The sequence below is a fragment of the Ruditapes philippinarum genome, unplaced genomic scaffold (genome assembly GCF_026571515.1).
Source record: "Ruditapes philippinarum isolate M1 unplaced genomic scaffold, ASM2657151v2 ctg1793_1_1_1_1, whole genome shotgun sequence".
NCBI classification, from domain to species: Eukaryota; Metazoa; Mollusca; class Bivalvia; order Venerida; family Veneridae; genus Ruditapes; species Ruditapes philippinarum.
The window spans coordinates 26,321-49,461 of record NW_026852121.1 but is presented as its reverse complement, the minus strand read 5'-3'; the positions used below and the strand labels follow the sequence as shown (position 1 = coordinate 49,461).

Genomic DNA, 23,141 nt, shown 5'->3' with positions numbered 1-23,141 from the left:
GTATCTAATATACAATTTATCAGCTTACAAACATCTATATTGTTGTCCTCTATGTTTAGTTATTATTATTATCATTATTATTATCATTGTGTTTATGTCGATAAGCATCAATATAAGCATCACAATGGCCTATTTCTTTTGTATGCTTGCATATTGGATTTGCTCATGTTTTGGTAAATTATACAAACTGAGTGTTGTTGTAAATGAATTGAAAACATTGATTCAACTCATTTTTACTGTTTCTAAAATTTTATAAAAACAATTATGCATTCAATGAAGCTTAATTCCTTTTAAGTAACGAAAACTATTTTTTAATTGTAATATATTAAACTACGTTAACTGGTATTAACTATGGCAAGTTATTTCTTATATTTGAAAAGTTTATGAGTTTATCGAAAAAAGAGTTTTTAAAATTGAAAATGAAATATAGAAAGTTAAAACTTACATTTAAATTGTAGCAAGCATTAAATTCCCAATGTCCTAAATTATGACCGTTATGCTTCTTATTATTAAAATGTATTGTCTTATTAGTGTTATTGTAATCGATGAAATTTCAACAAGATTTTTAAGTATGAAATCAATCTGGTCACAAATTTATATATAAACCTTTCCTATTATTCTGAAAGTAATTTGTGAACGGTTCTGAGAAAATAAACAAATCTCGTCAAGTAAAAAATGACAAATTTTGATAAATATTTAATGCAGCGAGGGAAATTTTGCACTTCATTAAACTTCAAAAGCACACCAGAGAGACTTGGCTACGTTTTACATTATAGAATATTCATTAACAATTTAAGAGAAACTCTTGTGCCACTAGAATATGTTTCATTCAATTTTTCCTACGTCAGCAGTATTTTAAAACGCTGAAGTTCCCCATTATAATTAGTGATATAATTATGCTCATGATGATTCGAATTACTTTGATTCCCCCGATATTGCTTTTACCAACTGGATTAGATAAATAAATAAAACATTTAATCTTAACATTTACAAAAAAATAATTGAAGGGTATTTTTATATAAAAAAAACAGAACAACAACAAAACAACCTGAGGTATAAAGATAATGATACAAACAATAATTTCTGATTTAAGTAGTACATTATGTATAATTGATTTAATATTTATTTCTTAATATTTCGTGAACTGTGTTCTGTCATTGATCTATGCTTTGATATGTCATTTGCTTTATGTTTTAACACTACTCCCCGGTATACTATTTGCTTCATATTTCCCACTATACATTGGTATGCAAAAGGCTTCATATTTCCCTTTATACCTCGGTACATTTGCTTCATATTTCCCACTTTACACTGTACACTTGTATGCTAAATGCTTTATGTTACCCATTATATCTCGGTATACCATTTGCTTCATATTTCCACTATACATGGTATTCAAAAGGCTTCATTACTTCCATTATACCATTTGCTTCTTATGTTCCACTATACATTTGAATGCAAAAGGTTTCATGTTTTCCACTATAACCCGGTATACCATTTGCATCATATTGTCCCACTTTACATTGGCATGCCATTTGCTTAATGCTTTCCACTTTGCATTGCTGTGCTTCGTGTTTTTTTCGCCAATAAATTACAATCAAACTCGTCCGTTATAAATTATTGACAATATCTCGCACAAGCGTTCTTTTGTTGTGCCGATGTTTTTTCTTTCACACAAAAGCAAAATAAATTGATGACACTCGCTTAAATTATTTTTAATTCTGTTTGTGTTGCGTTTAGACAGAAAAGTGCTAATTTCATTTCGAATGAACGAATAATTAGTACAGACGTTCTCGTCCACGGTGCATATCCAAATCGGTTACCCTTTTTGCGAAATCTACCCAACCGATACCCTCTTTGCTAAATCTACCCAACCGATACCCTCTTTGCGAAATCTACCCAATCAGTACCCTCTTTGCGAAATTTACCAAATCGGTACCCTCTTTGCGAAATCTACCCAATCAGTACCCTCTTTGCGAAATCTACCCAATCAGTACCCTCTTTGCGAAATCTACCAAATCGGTACCTTCTTTGCGAAATCTACCCAATTAGTACCCTCTTTGCACATGAACAGGGCATTCTCTGCTCAAAACAAACCAGCGATAGATAACAATCCAAAGAAATGTCATAGTAACGAGGAAAGGACGTATGTCATGTTGTGAAGTAGTATACCACGGAACACTAGAATGTTTAATTTATGTGTTGTTTTGTCATAGGTCCATTTTCAATTACTGTTACTTCACAATAAGCTTCATAAAATCGACATGTCTTGCCTCGCCCGCTCGCCGCCAAGACATTTTTCGGGTTTCAATGAACCAGTGGCTTGATTATATATGCATCATACATATGACATATGTTCATTATAATATCATCTTTAGACTAAATGCTGTAATTGATTGAAAATAAATGTAAAATTGATAAAGAACACCCTACTTTCGTTTTTACAGCGGCACGGGTTACCTATTTGTCGAGGCGCCGGGCGAGGCAAGACATATCGATTTATGTAGCTTATTGTGAAGTTACAGAAATGTACAATAATTCTATTTTACCATCTTAACTTCTTCTTTCTAATTTGGTGTATAATACCCTTCACACAAAAAGTAATTTCAATGAAAAAAGATAATAGAAATATTTAAAAGAAAATTTCTATGCTGGAAATGTCAAAGTAACACCCGGATAATGCATAAGAAATCCTGTTTAAAATTTATGAGCTATTTTTGTCTCACAGAAATGTATACCACTTGTCGCATATATCTATTTCATTACAACTGATACAAGGTGTTTGTTTAAACATATACCTGAAAAAATTGTACAGGCCCTGTTTGGTTTAGCCCCTTTTTTATGGACCACAGTGGCAATTGCAAGCTTTAAGCACCCCACACCTCAACACCGGTTGGAGCGCAACATGAAAATGGTTTTTATGTTGCTTTCTTTTTATTATTATCACTTCATTTTTTCTTCATTGCGTTTAGATTGAAAATAATTCACTTATTAAATGTGTAAGTTTCAATTTTTCCTTTTTATACGTTCTTACTTGGTAAAAATTAAACATTACCATTTCATCATTTTCGGCTTTATTAGCAAAACCAGTCCGATAATTTAATACGTTACATGGTTTGCAGGCAAAACGAAAACTGAGACTATTCATTTAAAGTTACAATCAATTAATGGTCTATTGAGACGTTTTAATAGGAACAATTACGAAATCGAATTTTCGTCTCCCTTCCATAAACAAATTCCAATTAATTTACGAGAGACGAGACAAATTGTTTAGAAAATTAGGTCATTTTTTTCATTTTTACAGCTGCCTGTATTGTACTTTCTTAATATCCTAAAGGGTGATTGACTTTTGCATTTGAAGCGTTAAGGAAATTGCCAGTACTTTAGCTTTACCCGTTTCGTAACAAGTGGTTTTAATCAAATAGATTTGGAATTGATTTCGTACGTGAGTTTTTTGTTCATATCAAGTATACATATGTTTTTCCTTTCATTGTTTAATTACGATGAGCTTAAGTCAAATAAAATAAAATATGTTTTCTGTTCTGTTCATATTGCTGAAGATAAGAAATGCAGAACAAAGAATTACATGATACATCACAGACTTGAGACTGAAATTTTACAGAGGTACGATATCGAAAGAAAAGTGTAAACATTTGCTACAACATTTTCAATACTGATATTTACACTGAACTTTCTGAAATTTCGACTTTTCTCATGTATCGAAGGAGATTTATTTACATCATTTTAAATACAGTTCATCCTCTGAAGAGCAACATCATTTGTAGACCAATATTTTGACAGGTTGTTGACAGGTGTTGCTTTAGAGAAAAAAAAATATATTTTGAAGTTTTACTCTAGGAAAATTTGAAAAAAAACAACAAAAAAAAAACAAAAACAAAAAACAACAGATGTTGTAATGAGGAAATTGCTGTACTACGGAGCTTGCACTAAAAAGACAAATATTTGTTTTCAAAAATTATGGTTTACATTCAAAATCTTTATATATTAAATCTATTTGTTTGAATTCTTACACGAAAAGAGAAAAGTAATAAGAAATTACTTAAAAACGACATAAAGGGACTCCACTGAGTGTTTTCACATGACGGGACTGTAAACCTATTTCCAATATCTGTGTACCATTTGATAAAGAGCTAAATTGCAAAATTGCACATACTTCCCTTATCCTTTTTCTTCCAGAATCACCATTTTTATTATACAAAATGACCCAAAATGAAAAGCGTTGCAACGCTTTTCTCTCAATTGGGCTGAGAATCGCAAAAAAAAATCGATATAAGATTAAAATTATCTGAGCATATTTCTTCATAATCTTGTGCAGATTTTTCCATTTTTAAGTGCTTCACTTGAACTGTTTAAGAATTTTAATTGTAATCTAGTATATCTCCTGTAAATTATCATCTATAATTATCTATCTCCTGTAAATTATCATCTATAATTATCTATCTCCTGTAAATTATCATCTATAATTATCTATCTCCTGTAAATTATCATCTATAATTATCTATCTCCTGTTAATTATCATCTATAATTATCTATCTCCTGTAAATTATCATCTATAATTATCTATCTCCTGTAAATTATCATCTATAATTATCTATCTCCTGTTAATTATCATCTATAGTTATCTCTTTAAGTAACTGTGTTAACGACATCTTAATAATAAAAGTGAAATAAAAGTTAGAGTAATCTTGAAGTAATTTATTTTAAATAATAAAATAACACACACAAAAGAAAATTATTCTTTTGAAAAATTTGATTAAAAAAATCACAATTTTATTGATTGATAAATTGATTGATTAATTTTTTGATTGATTTTTATTGATTTGGTAAAACTCCTCTAGATAAATTATTTCAAAGTTGGAAAAACTGCAACTTAAGACACGTTTTTATTAAATGCTTAATTCAGTTCAGTTTTCTTTTTAGATAACTATAATGAAATACTGTGTTTCTTGTATATATTATGTTGAAAAAGAATGAATACAATACTTTGTAAATACTTACAATTTGAAATTTCTCTCCGGTTTTTTTAAAACTCCTATGTCCAGAATAACAGTAACTATTCCACAATAAATTGAACGTTTATAAGTTATCTTTAGTATAATTTTCTGACAGTATAAGAACATTCAAGACACATCAAGATCTACTTAATAACTGAAAATTATATATTCCACAATAAACACAACAAAACCCAACTCCGTCATGTAAAGTATAATACTTTTCGATAAATATTTAATGTACGTGAAAACATGCAGTTCATTAAACTTCAAAGCTCAAATGAGATAGTATGCTCGTTCTATTCATTTTGAAATATTCATTAACAATTGAGAAGAAATCCTGGCTATATTGGAACTTATTGTATTTAAATACTACACCCTCTCTGTTACTCGCGAACGTTTCATTTCTAGATCGAATAACGCGAACGAGTGTTTCATTATATTATCAGTAGTAATACACGCTTTTGCTAAAGTTATAAAGAATACATTTACAAAACAGGTATCAAAATGCACAAATACTGAAATATGTGTACGTTAGTGTAAATTAAGCATTACAAAATTAATTTGGTCAAGAACGGCGCAGCCTTTTAGACAATTTAATGTAGTAAATGGTTACTAATAAACACAAACTAATTTAGTGTTTAATTTTTTTTTATATAAAACTGTGGAGTTACTAGACTGATTAAATTAAGATGATTTACCAAAGTAGATGTTCTATGATTCATTTGAAATTCTGCAATTCTATTGGACAAAAAATAATTTCAAACATTAAAGTTCATTGAGTGTTTGAAATTATTTTTTGTCCTTTAGGATTACTGCAGTATTTCAAATGAATCGTAAAACATTTACTTTTGCAAATCGTCAATTGTTACTCAGTCTAGTAAATAGGCTGTTTATAAAAACAATTTAAAACACTAAGCTGTTAAAAGTTCAATTAAACGTATTTACAAGATTAAATTGATCCGCAGCCGAGCTGACCAATTTAATTTTGTAAATACGTACTAATAAACTTTAAACTATACTAAATTTAGTCGATTAACCAAATGATGCATGATTGCATTGAAATTCTGCACAGAAAGAAAAAATTCAAATAAGTTCATGGTTAAATTTTGTCAACGTTTTGATCGTATTATTTTGCGCTTGAGCGCCTGAGTACAGCGGAAATAGCGAAAATATGACATGGCACAAATCAGCCACGATAGCACACAGATTGTTGTTCTATTGTCACTATCAGGACGTTATTTTTTACACTTTGAGTGTTAATTGATGTTTGTTTGTTGGTTTTTTTTCTTCAATATTTTGAATTTATCGGTAGGAGGGTTTATGCTATTTTTGTGCAGTGTTACAACACCAAAACCCAACACACAGCGGGGTCCTACGCAAAGGTGTAGTAAACTTCACAACGAACTTTGTGGTCAAACACACTTTAGAGTAAATATGCGAGAAATGTGCCCTAAAGTGAGTTAATGCGCTATATGTAACATATGTTTCGTTTAAAGCATTCTGTTCTTTTAGCCATTTATTTGATAACTTTTAGTACGATATTGGACCTCAAATTAAATACGATGGGTATGTAATAAAATGCAGTAAGTATCATCCTATTATATGCTATTTTCAAACAATCTAATTTTAATGTTAAATGACTTGTAACAAGTTCGTTAGAAATAACATTCATCACAGTAAAGTTGCTGTAAATTTATTTAAAACCTATTTCACAATTTTCGGTTTTTCTTAATATTTGGGACACATGACACCGCATAATGAAATCGTTAACAATGTCACAAATCTTTATAATTTTAGAAGAAAATATGGTTTGCAAACAGCTGCCGTTTTGAAATCTTAATAATTTTTACGTTCAAGTTATTTCATAAATGTAACTCCCACCATTAGTTACGCCCTCGTGATATAATTCTTCGCATCCGAACTCCAAACAGTGATTTCATTTAGTAATAAAATCACCGTTGGGCATATTTTATTTATTTATTTATATATCTATTGCTTACATTTCATGTCATCTAATGAGATATATACTAGAAACATTCGTACACGATAAAAAGGAAGGGCGAGGGGTATCACTCTGGCTTTAGAAAGATAACTCGACGCTTTACTTCTGATGAAAAAGTTAGTAATATTGTTCATAGAGGTAGTTGTCGTAGAAAAATAAACAATCTTTACCGAAGGCAGAGATTTTCATAACAACAGCCATTTAAATCGAAACTTGACTTTATAGATGTTTTGAAGCTTTGATGTCAAATTATTTGCCAAAGGTATTTAAATCAGATAGCTCTTTATATTGATATGAACTTAGACACGACACGATCATTGCTTTAGTTTTATAGTATCTAATCTCGCAATATTATGGTAACGGCATTGATAAACATGAATTAGACTGTATCTAGGCTACTTACAATCTAAAAGGACATTATAGAAACAATCTATGGTTTCAGAGATATGATTAAAAGACTAATTACCGATAACATTTATTATTAAAGTGATTAGCACGTTGCCGTGTAAGCACAAAGTTAAGTTGTTCTGTAACCTCAGCGACCTTAGTAACCCTTTCAATAGTAACATGTTCGTTTGAATATGAAATACAAACGCGCTCTATCAAATGAAAAGTTAATGTAAGTTGATCATGAGACTTATTTTTCCATTAATATTAATAGACAACACGCGAATTTTAAAAAAAATAAAAATATGCAATTGTCAGAATATTAAATACATTAACACTGTAACGGCAAGGTAATTTATTGCATTATAATATAGGAAAGAAAGCCCAACACGGCAAAATTTAAAATGTTGCAGGCTCGGTTTGATTTAGCCTGTTCACGAACGGAAATGAAAAGTGCAAGTTACCGTCTACGCCCCACCCCCAGCACCGTGTTAAGCAGAATTCAATTTTCAAACACGAAAATGGTGAAATGCCGGTACATTCTGGTCTGTATTTTTTTTTTCATTTCTCATATTTGAATGTTGAACCACACACTATTAATAAATTAGTCATATAAATCAGTCGCATTTATCGTAAGATTAAATGCCATAAGAATATATATTGCTTACACATTTTGGGTGTTTTAACAAGAACAGATCATAAAATTGTTTTCAATGCAAATTACACTAGTGCCGAGGCTATTATCATGTGAAAGGATGTGCATCCGATACAAAAGAATTGACAATTATTCAGAAAAGGTCATGACCTTAGTATAAAACGTACAGTAATAAAAAAAATCGCTGAATAATAATGTAAAAGTTTGAAAAATAAGAGGATGAATAAGTTTACATTTTCATCAAACTGCTTATAACATAAAGATGCTAAGTAAACAAAATATTTAGTACATATGTGATGTATTCAATAAACTTTCATAACTTTTAAAATATTTTTACATATCGGAACTAGAAATAATTTTTCGGTATAAATGTTCCATTTGATCATCTCCTTACTCCGTATGTCCGGAATGAAAATTCTAATAGTGAACAATGATCAAAATCTGAAAAGCGTTGCAACGCTTTTCACTCAAAGCGTGCTTAAGATAGCACACAAATACGACTTTCAATTTATTTCTTGCTTTTATCATTCAGTTAAATACTTAATCACAGACATTTATTGAAATACATAAAAGTCTTCCTTAATATGTCTAATTTAAATTAAAGAATGTATGAAATATATATGGGAAGTAAAGTGTGATCTATACAAAACACATATAAGATTAGAAAAGGAGCAGTAACTTTCAAAACCTGCAAGTAAATGGTGCGTTAACTGAACTCTCTTGATTTCCATTTGGCATACTACATTAACCTGACCATAAAACCAATGTTAAAACCGTGCCCTCACATGTCTGTTGGGAAACATTGTAATAGTCCGGACTGTCTAGGAACAAGTGATATATGTGTAATAAATAACCTAGAAAACATTTACCGATTTTCATTACGCTGACGTATCTATCTACAGGTCGCCGAGTGCCATGAGGAATTGATACATCGCTCGTGCGACATTTGTGATGAACTAATTGAATAAAGTTCTTTCTTTTGATATTGAAATAGATTTGTGGTTAAATGGAGCGTATTTTCATGACAATATATTGTATATCATTGAATGATTTAATGTTTTATCGGTGGATGAAACTGTGCTTCCTAAAATAAAAAAAGTCCCCCTTATACATTTACAAAATAGTTTTCTCTGGTAGTCCTTATTATTTGTCAAATGTAATGTACAATGTTATGAGGTCAACTGTAAGGAACAGGAATTACTCGTCATGACAACACCTGATTTTATAACCCTTCAGTATGTTTGTAATGTTAATTTCCCATAGGCCTATGCGAGTTATTCAATCTGTTAATTCAAGTGGAATTCATGTGACTAAAATATGTACTGTAACAAAGGTAACAGTACTTTTTCACAGAAAAAATCTGAAAAAATAAAAACGTATAGAAACAGATTCCAAATGAAGTATTTATTCGAAGTAATAAATTAAATAACACATTTGTATGTGAATAACAGCTAAAATATCATCCCTCGTAAAATTACTGTTACCCTCAGCTAACGCCACGGGTGTAAGACGAAAACACTTTGATAAGACAAAACGCGAGGCGCTTGGTGAAAACACAAAGATAAGACAAAGTCACAGTGGAAGTACAATGTAGGCTATCCTAAGCCATGAAAGCGACCGCCATTTTTAAAGTTGTGTATTTTACGCGAGGAAAGAAGAAAATGTGTTTGATTCGGAGGTATTTTATTTGGATTTGATAATTTCACATCTATTCATAAGAAAGAAAACATATTCGAGGATTGTTAAAGACAATAAATATTTGTTGATAGATGTGTATTTACGTACATTCAAGAAGCGAGTAGGAGTTTTGAAAACATGAACTTTTTTGAATGGCTGTCTTACGTACGGTGGGTTATTTACTTATCTTTCCGGCCGATGACTGTCATTGCTTTTACATATGGCATTACAGTTATTGTCCGTAGGACACTTAAACTGGGAGTTCAGAGTTATTGTAAGTTTAAGTAAATATTGTTAGTATATGAAATAACTTTAAGTTGTAAGTGTTTTTTAAAGTTATAAATTATTTTATTATTTGCATGTTCATTCTTTTGTATAAATAAGTGAGTTACTTGTAATAAAGTCGCCCGCTTCAGAAGCAGCATTTGATTTACCTTAAGAACTTGACCCGAAACGGGCAGTTACAAGCGTCAATAAAAAGTCTAGTTTTATAAAAGCTTTCTTTATTTAACGAGTGTATATCGTACAGGAGAAAACTACAAATGCATAATCCCAATAACTCTTATTGAACATCCGGTCTATAAATCATGAAGGAGCAATTAACAATGATTTTCAGATATATAGATGGTTCTAGATAAACTTCTGAGTTAAAGAGTTGTTCAAGAAGTAATGGTGACCGCAGTAATTTAGAAAACGTCACTTGCAAGGGCAAATGTGAACTATATGGTGGCTGATTTGTACCCTGTCATATTTTTGCCCTAAGGGGCGCCAGATGGAAACACGAAAAACGACAAAGTGACCACTTTGGTGTACTTTTGCTCCGCTGGACGCTAGGCGAAAACACGAAAATACGAAAAGTGGATATTTTAGTGTATTAGGAGTCAAAATCAATTCACCTCATAAAGCTAAAAGATGCATAAACGCTAGTAATTCTAACCCATTAGTCGCCTCTTACGACCACGCAGGGATGGGATAAGCGGTGGCTGTTATTCTGACCCCTCACCCTCAAAAGGTAAAGGCGATAAGTACTGGAAGGTCTCAAAGGTATCCCTAAAACGAGCCTTACTGAACACATTAGAAAATCACTTATTCTCATACTTATATAATTATACTGAAAAACAATATACTCAACATATTGGAGTATTTGGTGTGAATCTTTTTAATATCTTTTTAATTAGGTCTCCGGCATTAACAAAATGAGATAAACTTGTTCGGCTTGTGGCATGTATTTACATCTAAGCTTCGTAATCCTGGTAAATAACAAGCTCAGAAGAGGTAAAACTACTTTTTATTTAAACCATGTCACCTTTGCCGGGTATCTCTTATTAAAAATATGTTCTTTCATTTTTATGTATTTAAAGGCCCATTATGACCCAAAAATGCATTTATTTATATTTCTCAAATTCAAAGTCTGTAATATTTAGTGTCCTATTATAGTTTCTGAAACAGTTACTCACTGGCCAATAACCTTAACTTTCTATTGGTGCTGTTGCGTTTAGGCAATTAGTCTAGTCATAGTGATAATCTATATTATTTTGTTTGAAAGTCAAAATACTACTTTGTTTACAATTTGCTACATTTTATGACAAACAATTTTCCATTCAGTACTTATTTCTTAAAGGAATTATCATTTAACATGCTCTAAAACAGTTATATAAACGTTATAAAACTCATTTTGCCATTTCTAAAAAAGGAGAAAAAAATATTTATTTCTTGGCATAATGGGCATTTAACTTTCCAGTTATGATATTTAAGTTCACAACTATGTAACTTTCAAGTTTAATTACATTGTAAAAGACCTGTTTATTTGTGTGTGTAAAATGACTTTCCATAATGCTTTTGGCAGGCTTTCAGAGCACATTTTATTCAATGCAAGAAATTTATATAATATATTTTATGCTTCATTGTTTATGACTTGGCCCAATCAAATCGCATCAATGGTATAATGATTTGATTATAACGTATTCTATACCATGATACCAGCAGGGATTAAAAAAAAAATAAATAAAAACAAATAACAACTCCATATAAGCACTAAAAATATTTACGGTTTTTGTACTTTTAATGATAGTGGAATGAATTGAGTTTTTCTCTGTTCTGGAAAATACCTAATTGCATTTCCGCACATGTGACAGTTGGTCCCATAATAGAATGGCTAATTACATCAAAGTAACACAACGTAAAAAGTAGGGATGTAGTGCATTAAGAAACAGTTGATATGTTTCTTCAAATTACATTTCGTTTTTGAAATTAAACAATTTACATGTCTCGTTTCTTATTTAATTATCCGTGTAAACAATAAACTCATAACAGATATGCATATTTCAATGCATTTTCATTTATTCATTTGAAATCAATCTAAATTTCATGCATTTATTAATGTTTTTGCAAAATATCCGATAATTTGTTTTAAATATAAGAAATGGAACGTATTTAATTTGTTACAAAAAGCTTTACTTATGTTAGGACAACGTCAAGCTTAAATAGAGAAAATAAGAATCCCTAAAGAAAGCCCAACACTGCACAATTGAAAATGTTGCAGGCTCGGTTTGATTGAGCCTGTTCATGGACGGTACAGTTAAGTGCAAACTACCGTCCACGTCCCTAGCACCGGCTTAAGCAGAATTCAACATTTAACATGAACTGGTACAATTTTGAATTTAGAAACATCCGCAGATATGTTCATATGGCGGTTATCATGGAACCTTCAAAGTGCCATTCCATGAAAAGCGGCATATGGTTCCCAAGTAAAAAAAAATGCGTGTGCCCTAAACGAGAAAACAATGGGCGGAACTAAATAAAATGGAATTTTGAAAGGGGATCAGCGGTTATGAAGCATGCATATCACAGATAAGACGTCAAAAGACAAATTTAAAAAGCAGGCCACATAACCTGCTAACAATTCAATTCGGGGTTGTTGTTAATTAATTTAACTGTGACAAGCCGTAGAAGGTAGACCAATGGTTACAACTTTCAAGGCACATTATGCCTCAATAATCCTTATTCTTAATTCTTTAGAAATGTCAAACATGTGTTTAATAATGTTTCAATAATTCATGTTTCAATACTGAAGAGAGTAGCGCTGAACATGCAGGAATGTGTCGTAAAGGTAGCAACATATAGTATAAACAAAGCAGTAATATGACTTACATACAAAATACTAATTCACTATAATTATACCAATTGCTGAAATAGCAAAAAAAGGCAAAAGGTTATGTATTTGAAAAATGACATAGAAACTGTAACAAGCTAAGTTTTTGAAAAATAAAATCATTAGCATTTCTCAGGAATAATGGGCCATTTAGATAGATTGCGTATGTATGATGATATGTATTTTCAAAATTAAATATAATTAAGATCTTATCTATTTAAAATATAATTGTGGGGGTCGAAAAATATTAACAAAATGAAATTTCAACACGCCTGCGTTGTGAATTAAAAGCACAACAAACAATAAGATTAATCATTACTATAAAATACATTTCTTCTAAAATCACATACCATCCATAATTTCGAGAACGCGTTTCGGTCTCAAAATATATCAAGGTTACAAATTCGTTCTATTCTATGGAAGCTACTGTGAGTAAACGTGACTGCAATCATTTAAGGCAATTCGATATGTCCTTGTATGTGATTGAATTACTTTATAAATAATGTGAGTGTTGCTTGTTGTCTAAAGAAGACGCTTGATATGTATCTATCTACAATCAGTTATATATACATAAGGAAGACACGGAAGATTTCTAGATGTGACAGTCACTGGGGAACATTCTAGACACCATACAATATCATTGACGTCATTCAATATATCCCAAGTGTCGTATCGGTTTAAATGGATTTGCAATATGAGATATGTTTTGTAGACCTAAATCTGACCAAATTACTACGGCTGCGGTAAAGTAATCTAATTACTATAGATTCTCTAAAGTGATTTGATTTACCGTTGAATTCATTGAATTGTAGATACAGTTCCTGCGGATATTCGTTCTCTTTTCTGACTTGCAGCGAATTTTCTCTAGCGTTATGTACACATAAATTTCGGTTTTTAACATAACATACTGACTTTATATTATATCAAAGGTCGAATAGTTTTGAATAGTTCTCAAATTTCTCAATATTTTAGAATTCGAGTTGCTCATACGAATGTTCAATTTGCGAAATGTCTTGAATAGTTTGACTAAAAAGGGTTAAAGATATACTTTATTCATACTTGAGTAAACTATTTTTATGACAGAAATTTAAAGAAATCTGAATAGGTCTTATTTGAATAAAGAATGAATAAACAATGTATGTGAAGCTGAAATTCCCTATTACGGGTCAAGTAAAGTTGGTATTTCTTAAAAAAAATCCAGTTTTAAAATGACATTATATATTCATATTGTGAAGTGTAACAATTATCAATATCTTCTTAATTAAATATGAAAGTTGAGCATAATATATCATTAAAGAAGGATATAAGCTTATAAGGATAAGCGTTTATCATATATTCAGAATGTCAGCTATAGGTTATTTTAAAACCATATGCCACTTTTTTCCTAAATGCTACAACTAAATGACTGTATAATTATTATTGTACATTTTTTTTCTTTTTACTACAGTCAAATAAACACTAACATTTAAGTGTCTCGTTCTTTTTCATTTTAGTCAAAGTTGTCTTCATAAATTTCATACATATTTGTAAAGTTCGAACACTGTAAGGGACAGCAGTGAGAAAGGCGGGTAAGAACATAACCGTCCTGACACTAACTTTTATTTTTGACTATTTCTTAGTTTATTTAAGAATATTATAAAATGTTTGTTAAAATGGCTGTATTGCGTTGCCATTAAAATTGAAGAAATGTATCAAATAAAATGTATCTATTTCAATAATCACATCTTTTCATAAAACACTATATGAGCCGCGTCACGACAAAACCAACATAGTGCGTTTGCGACCAGCATGGATCCAGACCAGCCTGCGCATCCGATCAGGATCCGTGCTGTTCGCTATCGGTTTCTCTACTTGTAATATGTTGTTTTATTCGTGACACGGCTCATGTATGCCAAAGGGTAGATATGACGTATTTACGGATTGTATAACGTAACAATTATTTCATGCTAGTACAAACACGTGTTTTAAGTTCAAATATAAAATATTGTATATCCTTCAGAGAATATCTATTTGTCAAGTCCTTAGCTTTTACTATCAGTCCATAAAATAACATAATATAAGTCTATATTCGCAAAGTGCCGCGATGTCATTAACTTGAAATACGAATGCTATATCTAAATGGCAGATTTCACTGAGTATTATTTTCAGCTCATTTCTCTGACATGATACATATTAACAAATCTAGTCATGCTGATATATAAAACTAATGTGGTTTGCTATTTGGTCTTAAGTGTCTCTGGAGACAGCTATGTGTTTTCACAAATGGTACATGATGACATATAGAAAAATTAAGTTATTTCATGTCATTTCCTGGTTGATTTTATATGATATATGCGTTGAAATCATATTATATATGCGGTACGTGACAAACGAACGTGTAAAAATTACAAAGATAGACCTTTATGTTAAGTAAATTACTTGATACTTCTCTCTTTATTTTTAAAAGTTATATCAGATTTTTTTTTTAAATAACGAAATAACGAAGAAGTAGTATCTATTTATTTTAAATGATGTGAACTCGAAATTCATACATTTTTTTCCACTGAATTGTTGAAAGGAACTTTAATGCCTGTTAATGTTTGTTTCAATGATCCAATAAGCCTCCTTAAAAAAGCTTTGATATTTTTGTGTCCAGTCACAGTTTCCAAACAGTTACTCATCACATGTAACCATGTGTCAGAGTCTAATGCTTCGTTTGCGTTTTCGCTTAACGTTTTACCCTTTAAGTGGTTGATTCTTTTTATATAAAAGTAAAAAACAACAACACTTTGTTTATATTTTGCAACCTTCATTATAATTCATTTTAAATTCAACAGGTAATAAGCAATTTAAAGCCATAAGTACACTATTATAAAACATATGTTTGTCTTTTCAGAGAAGGAAAAATGTATTTCGGTTTAATTTGACTTTAAAGGGACTCCACTGAGGTCTTTTGACATGATGGGACTAAGAATTTTTTTCCAGATAAATGTACTATTTGATGTAGGTTTAGACGACTAATCTTTGTACAAAATTTCACATCATTCGCGCACTTCTTTTTCCCAGAATAATTATTCAAAAAGTAAAAACATGACCCAAAATGAAAAGTGTTTAAACGCTTTTCACTCAAATCGGGCTAAGAAAAGCATAAAAATATGATTTCCAATTTATTTCAAAGTATATTTCTTAACTATCTTTGCATATATTTCTGTAATTCTGTCATTTATGTAAGAATATCAAATGTTATGTTTTAGGCTTTTAAAACTCAGTGCAGTCACTTTAAAACGTATTTTTAGCTTTACTTAAAATGTTTAATCTTAATCTATTTTACAATCTAGGCTAATCACTTTGTTATGACAAGAAGAAGGAGCAAATGCATTTATTTGATATTTCTTTACTTCGTTGTTTTTTTTTGCTAATTTTGTTCATATTACAATTGGTCCCGATTCGTTTGTATTTACCATTGTTTAAGAATATTTGCGCTTATCAATTACTAAATTACTAATTATGATCCTATTTGAATACAAGGTTATCAGATGTACTCAGAATGCACTGTATTTTACATTATTTTCTTTTACCGCCTTTGATCTACAATAATCATCTTTCTTTTCATTTCTTTTATAATTTAGCTTTAAGTGTAAGAGATGTTTGCCGCCTATCACATGGAAGCCTTTTGTCTGCAGTAAAGTAGCTGTCTCTTTTTAAATTGAGGCACATGTAGTACTAAACTTTGACATTACATTTATATACATGCTTTAATTTGAATTAAAGCAATGCAAATTCGTCTTAATCAATATGCACGCAAATTATAGTATGAGGAAATGAAAAATTACAAAATATTGGCGAATAACTATAGATGTGTACAAAATACCAACTGCCCTTGTTCAGTACACGTTTAAAAGGTATACTATTATATACTTTGTTTGTAAGGGTGATACAATGTACATTGCAGTACTTAGAACTACCTCCCTATTGCTCCTGCGAGAGAGGTTGACAGCATTCAGGAATAGATAGATTAAGTTGAGAGCAAGGCTTTAACTTGAACAAATTGCTGCGCTGTAAAGTGTATAGTGAAAGTCTGTGTCCAAACATTCTATATTGTTTTTCACATGAAGGAATTCTGTCATCGTAAGATTTTTATTTTCAAGCCAGTAATCTCTTAATGTTATTGATCAACAAATATCATATTTCCTTCCATTTCTTTTATGAATGAAGATTTGTCTAAGAGTTATTTGGCTGTCAACCTCAAGGGTATTCTTTATCTATAAAAGAAAATTTAACGATTGCTAAGGTAGTTTCTATTGCGAATAAATGATTGTTTAGTTAGAATTGGAATACCATTATGTATTTTAAATATAATTTCTAGGGTTTTTATCTGGACAATGTCGATAGTTTTGTTGTCAAATTACTAATAAAGTTGTTTATTTCACATGTCTTTCTTTTTTTATTAAAGTCCAAAATACCTATCAAAACCTTGTTGTTATGAAGTAAGTTCTATTAAAATGCAAGAAGAAATGGCGGTGTAAAATAAAAAAGGTCATTAAACATGGTTGAGAACAACACTGATTCTATTGCATTTGTACACATGTACAAAACCTTTGTCAGACTCGACTAGCTACTCGTCCAGTTTAGTTTGACAGCTGTGTACTCGTCCAATAAAATTTAGTATTGTACTCAATAATATTATAATGACCTGACCTCAGAATATTATACCAGAAATAAATAGCCTGTAAAGTATATGCTCTACATTGTTCAACCCGATGATTATTTATATTAGTACGATAAAAATATAACAAAAATAATTCAAATTTAGTCAAGATAAAGTTTTCATGGTGGCTACTTAGGTTTTATACTTACAGTATAAGTTTGTAATAGAATGAAAATTATTTTTTGGACAACTCTTTTCATGATTAAAAGTTTAAAATGTACTGCTTGAAATATTTTCGACATAAGCACTTTTTTTACTTCTTTTATGTATTTATACACAGAATATATTCATCCTAAGTATCACGTGACACCATTTTAATATATATCTTATGATGCTATGAAAAAAGTTTGTAATATATTAAGTAATTATGTTGACATCATTTAGTAAAAGATAAAACAACAAAATAGAGAAAAACAGAATCCCTAAAGAAAGCCAAATACAAAAGAATTGAAAATGCTGCAGACTCGGTGTGATTCAGTCAGTTCATGGAGAGTACTGGAAAGTTACTGTCCACGGCCCCTAGCACCGGCTTAAGCAGAATTCAACATGTAAACCAAGAAAAAAAATATATGGAAGTTGTTGGCAAGTGTGATATACATTGCACATAGTCCACTATTACATAGTTTTGTTAAGCAAATAATGATAAAATATTATTATTCATCAAATAAATGTTCATACTCAATCACATAGAGCTTTATCAACACTATTGTCATGCAATGTATTATAAGAATATCTAAATGATACATTTCTATTGTCTTATATCAATTTTTTAAATACTTATGGAACATGTGCCCATTGTAGATAATGTGTACAGGAATAAGTGATTTGTTTCCACAATATTTTGACACAATTGAGATTGTGGTATTCACTTCGGTAGATGCATTCATTAGATCAATAGGTTTTCTCAGAAATATGAACCAAAATAAATGTAATAAGAGATAAATGAAAATGAGATAAAATACGGAAATGATATCATAGATAAGATGCCGAAGCATTAGCAGTGTTCACAAAGTTTCCTTGTTGACCAAAATAGACCAGAAAATAAATCTAATCATAAAGCCATTCATGTGGTTTTGTAGATGGTATTTCATGTAAATACAATGTAAAAATCGAGAAGGAGAAAGTCTGTAAAACTTCAAGTCATCATTCGAGGAACAAAGAAAAGTAAAAAAAAAGATATGTGGAGCTGGCAGTAGCAAGTTCAGAAAGAATTCTAGTTAATACGAATATCACATCAATATCTTAAAATGCGAATGTCATTGGAATTGTTAAATAATTATGTTGATGACTTTCAGTGAAAGTTTATTATACGAGTATATATATATATATATATATATATTGCCTCTACATGTATTTAAAGCTACATTAAATAAATTTCATAAAAACAGAAATAGCGACATTTTATTTATACATTGGGTTTCATATCGACTCCAGATCTTATTATGGTGTCAAGACAACCAAAATGAGTTTTATTAGCATACATATCTGCGACCTCATTGTGGCGAAATCGGAAGTACAATTTCTGTTTGCATAAGAAACTCCGCCTTCGGATTAACCGTACATCAATATTAAATCAACAAACATGGCGATAAGTAGCAGTCCTAATATAACGGTATATTTCCGCATTGTAACGGATGTTTTCATACAAATTTAATATTTCTATCAGATGATTACTCTTTCCTGAACGCCATGCCAAGTGCACCGAGAAGCTAAAACGGTTAAAGTGTGTTTGCACATGAACATCTCATATTTGCTGTGTTCTGTATAGCAACTATAACACTGTGACGTAGCACATACACGAACTGATTATAGTCTTCATTTGCATGTTAAAATTCGTATACGAACTTTAGTGTTACGATTATAATCCTAATTTATGAACAATGTTTGACGAGATTTACAACAGTGCTGTTAAAAAGGTTAATGAAACTGTATAATACTTGGTTTTTAGGCCGACTGTAAAATATTTTTTACATTTTATTTAATGTCACTTTAAACTACGTATTTTGCACACTTTTGGCCGTTTAGTATTAGATAATTAATTTATATTTCACAACGCTTCACACTATTCCCTTAAGAAACAGATAGGGCACGATATATGCACAGCTTTTACACGTCATAAGACTTCAGATATAATATTATATATAATGTCATGTCACGTATTTTGTTTCTACATTTTCATAAAATATTGTAAAAAGTTTTCAAAATAATCAGTTTTGTAATCTTTTTATGACATTTGTTATTGTGTGGCGTCTGTGGCGAGTGGTTAAGGTCGTTGATTTCAAGCCATTTTGCCTCTCAAAGCTATGGGGGACGTTGGATTCTTTCATGTGCGGAAGCTATCCCGCAAGCTTACGGGACATCGGTGGTTCTACTAAAGTACACGTTCGTGCCTTAAAAAATACACAGAGGGAAGACGTAAAACCAAACAAAAATGTGAGAATTAGATGACTTCAATCTGACTTTCACTTATTTGCCTCAATTGTGTCATAAATGAATAAATGATCAACATTGAATAACTGTTATTTACATGATGTGTTTGCCAAACTGTGAGAAAACGTTACCTGTTACTTTTATGCGTTTGATATGCTATTATTACTTTATTATTATACCTGAAAATTTGACAAATGATTTCCCATTCAGTGCTAATTCATTCAGGTAATAAGCATTTAGCATGCTCTAAAGCATTTATATAAACATTATAAAACTCATTTTGCAAATTTCTAAAGAAGGAAAAAGATATGAGCCGCGTCACGACAAAACCAACATAATGTGTTTGCGACCAGCATTGATCCAGACCAGCCTGCGCATCTGTGCAGTCTGATCAGGATCCATGCTGTTTGCTTACAAACACTATTACAAGTAGAGAAACTGATAGCGAACAGCATGGATCCTGATCAGACTGCGCGGATGCGCAAGCTGGTCTGGATTCATGCTGGTCGCAAGCGCATTACGTTGGTTTTGTTGTGACACGGCTCATATTCGTTTCTGAGGCATAATATGCCTTTAAAGAAAATTATTAACACAAAAGTGTCAATCTGATTCTACATAATGAACATCATGAAGATATACTTTTCGTATATTCTTCCCGCTTTCAAACGTTATTTTAATATCAGTTAAAGAAAAACATTATTATGGACTATTATTTACACGCATTGCAATGATTATTATTACAATTTCTAGGCTTGCTTTAAAAAAAGTTCATTTGTATTTTCATTGATAACAAGTAGTTTAGATAGTTTAATACAAAAAAACAAAGAGTACTTACGGTAATTGTGTAATTAACATTTGTAATATTTCCAAATAGATAAATCACCAAAGAAAATCTGCTGTTGTAGAATGTACGTCTATCCAAAATTCTAAGTATAAATAGACAAATAACAGCAAAGTGCTGGTGGTGATTATGTAAGTCCTTTAGTAAAATGTAAATTTATAAAACTCCAAATTTATTAATAGTCTTGAATGCACTAAATTACCACAAATTTGTCACTTATATGTACACTTACTTCGGTGAGTTTTGTCAATTGTCATCGAACTGTTGTTTCCCGATTTCTCCTCTCTTCTTCCCAATGAACGCTCTATCAAAGTAAAATGTTGCGTCACATGACCCACGTGTTAGCCGATAACATACGGCTCTTGCAACTTCCATTCACTTCAAAGAACATTTAGTTCCCATTATTACCGGTATTTCAGAGGAATTAAGCATTTGATCGATATAAAGTTATTGAAATTTACAAGCATAGATGCTTTGTTTAATGTTTTGGAATTTATAGTACACATTTACAAGGAATGCACTTCCTGTTCCGAGAATTGTTGCGAAAGTTTAGAAGTGTCATGTGGTTTTGTTTTCTAACTTATCACGTTATGAGAATCTTTAAGATATGAATCGGTATTAAAGAAATATTTACAGACCTTTTCCTGCACTAAGCAAACGACACATTGGTGCCGATTAAGTCAATTTTCTGCTGCTTGTCATTTTTAAATGTATAATTTAATAAAATACTACAGTTGCCAAAGGACAACCTTAATATATGTTAAAACGTATCATAATGTACAAATTTAATGAGTAACATAAAAGTTTAGCATTAAAACAAATACCTTGTGTGTTTGTTTGGGTCTCACACCGACACAGTGTAGGTCATATGGCGGTACTCCAACTTAGCTGGTGGAGGAAGACCTCACATGAAAGAATCCAAAGTCTCTGTCGGGATTCGAATTCACAGCAAGTGGTTTGAAGCCAACGACCTTAACCATTCGGTCACAGACGCCCTAAGAACAATTACATAAATATTAACTTAGTATACGTTGAAATAAAATAAGTTTGTAATAGATTAAAGGAAAGCATGCATATTATCAGGTTGATTAAGAAAACCATAATTTATGTAACACCGAATGTACGAAAATCGAGTATTTTAAATATTACCTTACTTTTGTTCTTTTGTTGTTGTTTGTTTGTTTGTTGTGGTGGTATTTGTCGTTGTTTGTGAAAGCGGCTTTCAAACTTAAAAAATACCCATTATATTAACCACAGTAACTACAACATAATTTCCGGATTGTAACTTTGTTACACAAAACAGCAACAATTTCCTCTCGATAAAGGCAGCAGGAAAGTTCAGAATTATAGGAGCATCCGATGATCACAAGACTTCTCAGAGTACAATGTCTCATTTTAACATTTTATTCATAGAGGCATGATTTGTTAGCATTTCATTGCCTGGCAATGTCGTCTGATTGCTTGGAGATTTCTTCTTGTCAAATGCTTATTTGATTAGACAATTCAGAATGGTTGTACAATCCTGCAAGCCCTACATATTCACATTCACGGGGAAAGATACGTGTAAAGAATGCTTAAAGCAGCCTGCCTCAAGATTCGTGTTAATGAACATTTTGAAAAAATGTATTTAAAAATAAAAAAGTGTGAAGTGAACAAGATAAAGTAATTTACACGTTGCAGACGGTACTTAAAATCCATGTAAATTTCCAAAACAAAGAGTCAAAATATGCAAAAATATACCTTACTGTGGTAGTCACTCTGGTAAAGAATACTGCAAAGTCAGTTATTAACCGCACAAAACATGTAAATTGTTACTTAAATCTTGATTTTTTTTAATTCTCTTAAATATTTTCTTGAAATAAATTGGCTCATCATTGTTCAAAGTAGATAATTGGAATTAATGCCAGTTCTAATAGCTTTTACGGTTTGTACAGAGACGTCGACAAAAACAACAACTAAACTAGCGATCTTAAATTTCTTTAAATTTGAATGATTATAAAAAACAACATAATTTGAAACAAATTTATAGAAATGAATTTGAATCTCTGACATACTTTTTGAGTTTCCAGTTAACGCACTACGCATGCATGGGTATACATACGAATTAACTGTGACACTTATCAATAGTAAAGTCCAAATTATAATGTGTTTGTTTCATAGTTTGGGAACTCTCTGTTGAAAATGCATCAATAGCCATACGTGCACGAGTGCAGTTATTACTTAACCACACTCCAGTTACCGCACTGTCTACCTAGGATACAAATAGAGCATGCTCGTTGATTGGCTACAATTATTC

At 31.0% G+C, this 23,141-nt stretch overlaps 1 protein-coding gene across 2 annotated transcripts in view; it reads right to left on the bottom strand.

The window, feature by feature from the left end:
* LOC132749637 (neprilysin-4-like) overlaps positions 1–21,150 on the bottom strand; it is a gene marked incomplete at its 3' end in the record, with an annotated part of 88,223 nt that extends 67,073 nt beyond the window's left edge. The window contains 1 exon segment of one of the 2 annotated variants that reach the window (XM_060739494.1): positions 20,840–21,150. 2 annotated transcript variants of the gene reach the window in all.
* Positions 21,151–23,141: the final 1,991 nt, after the last annotated feature.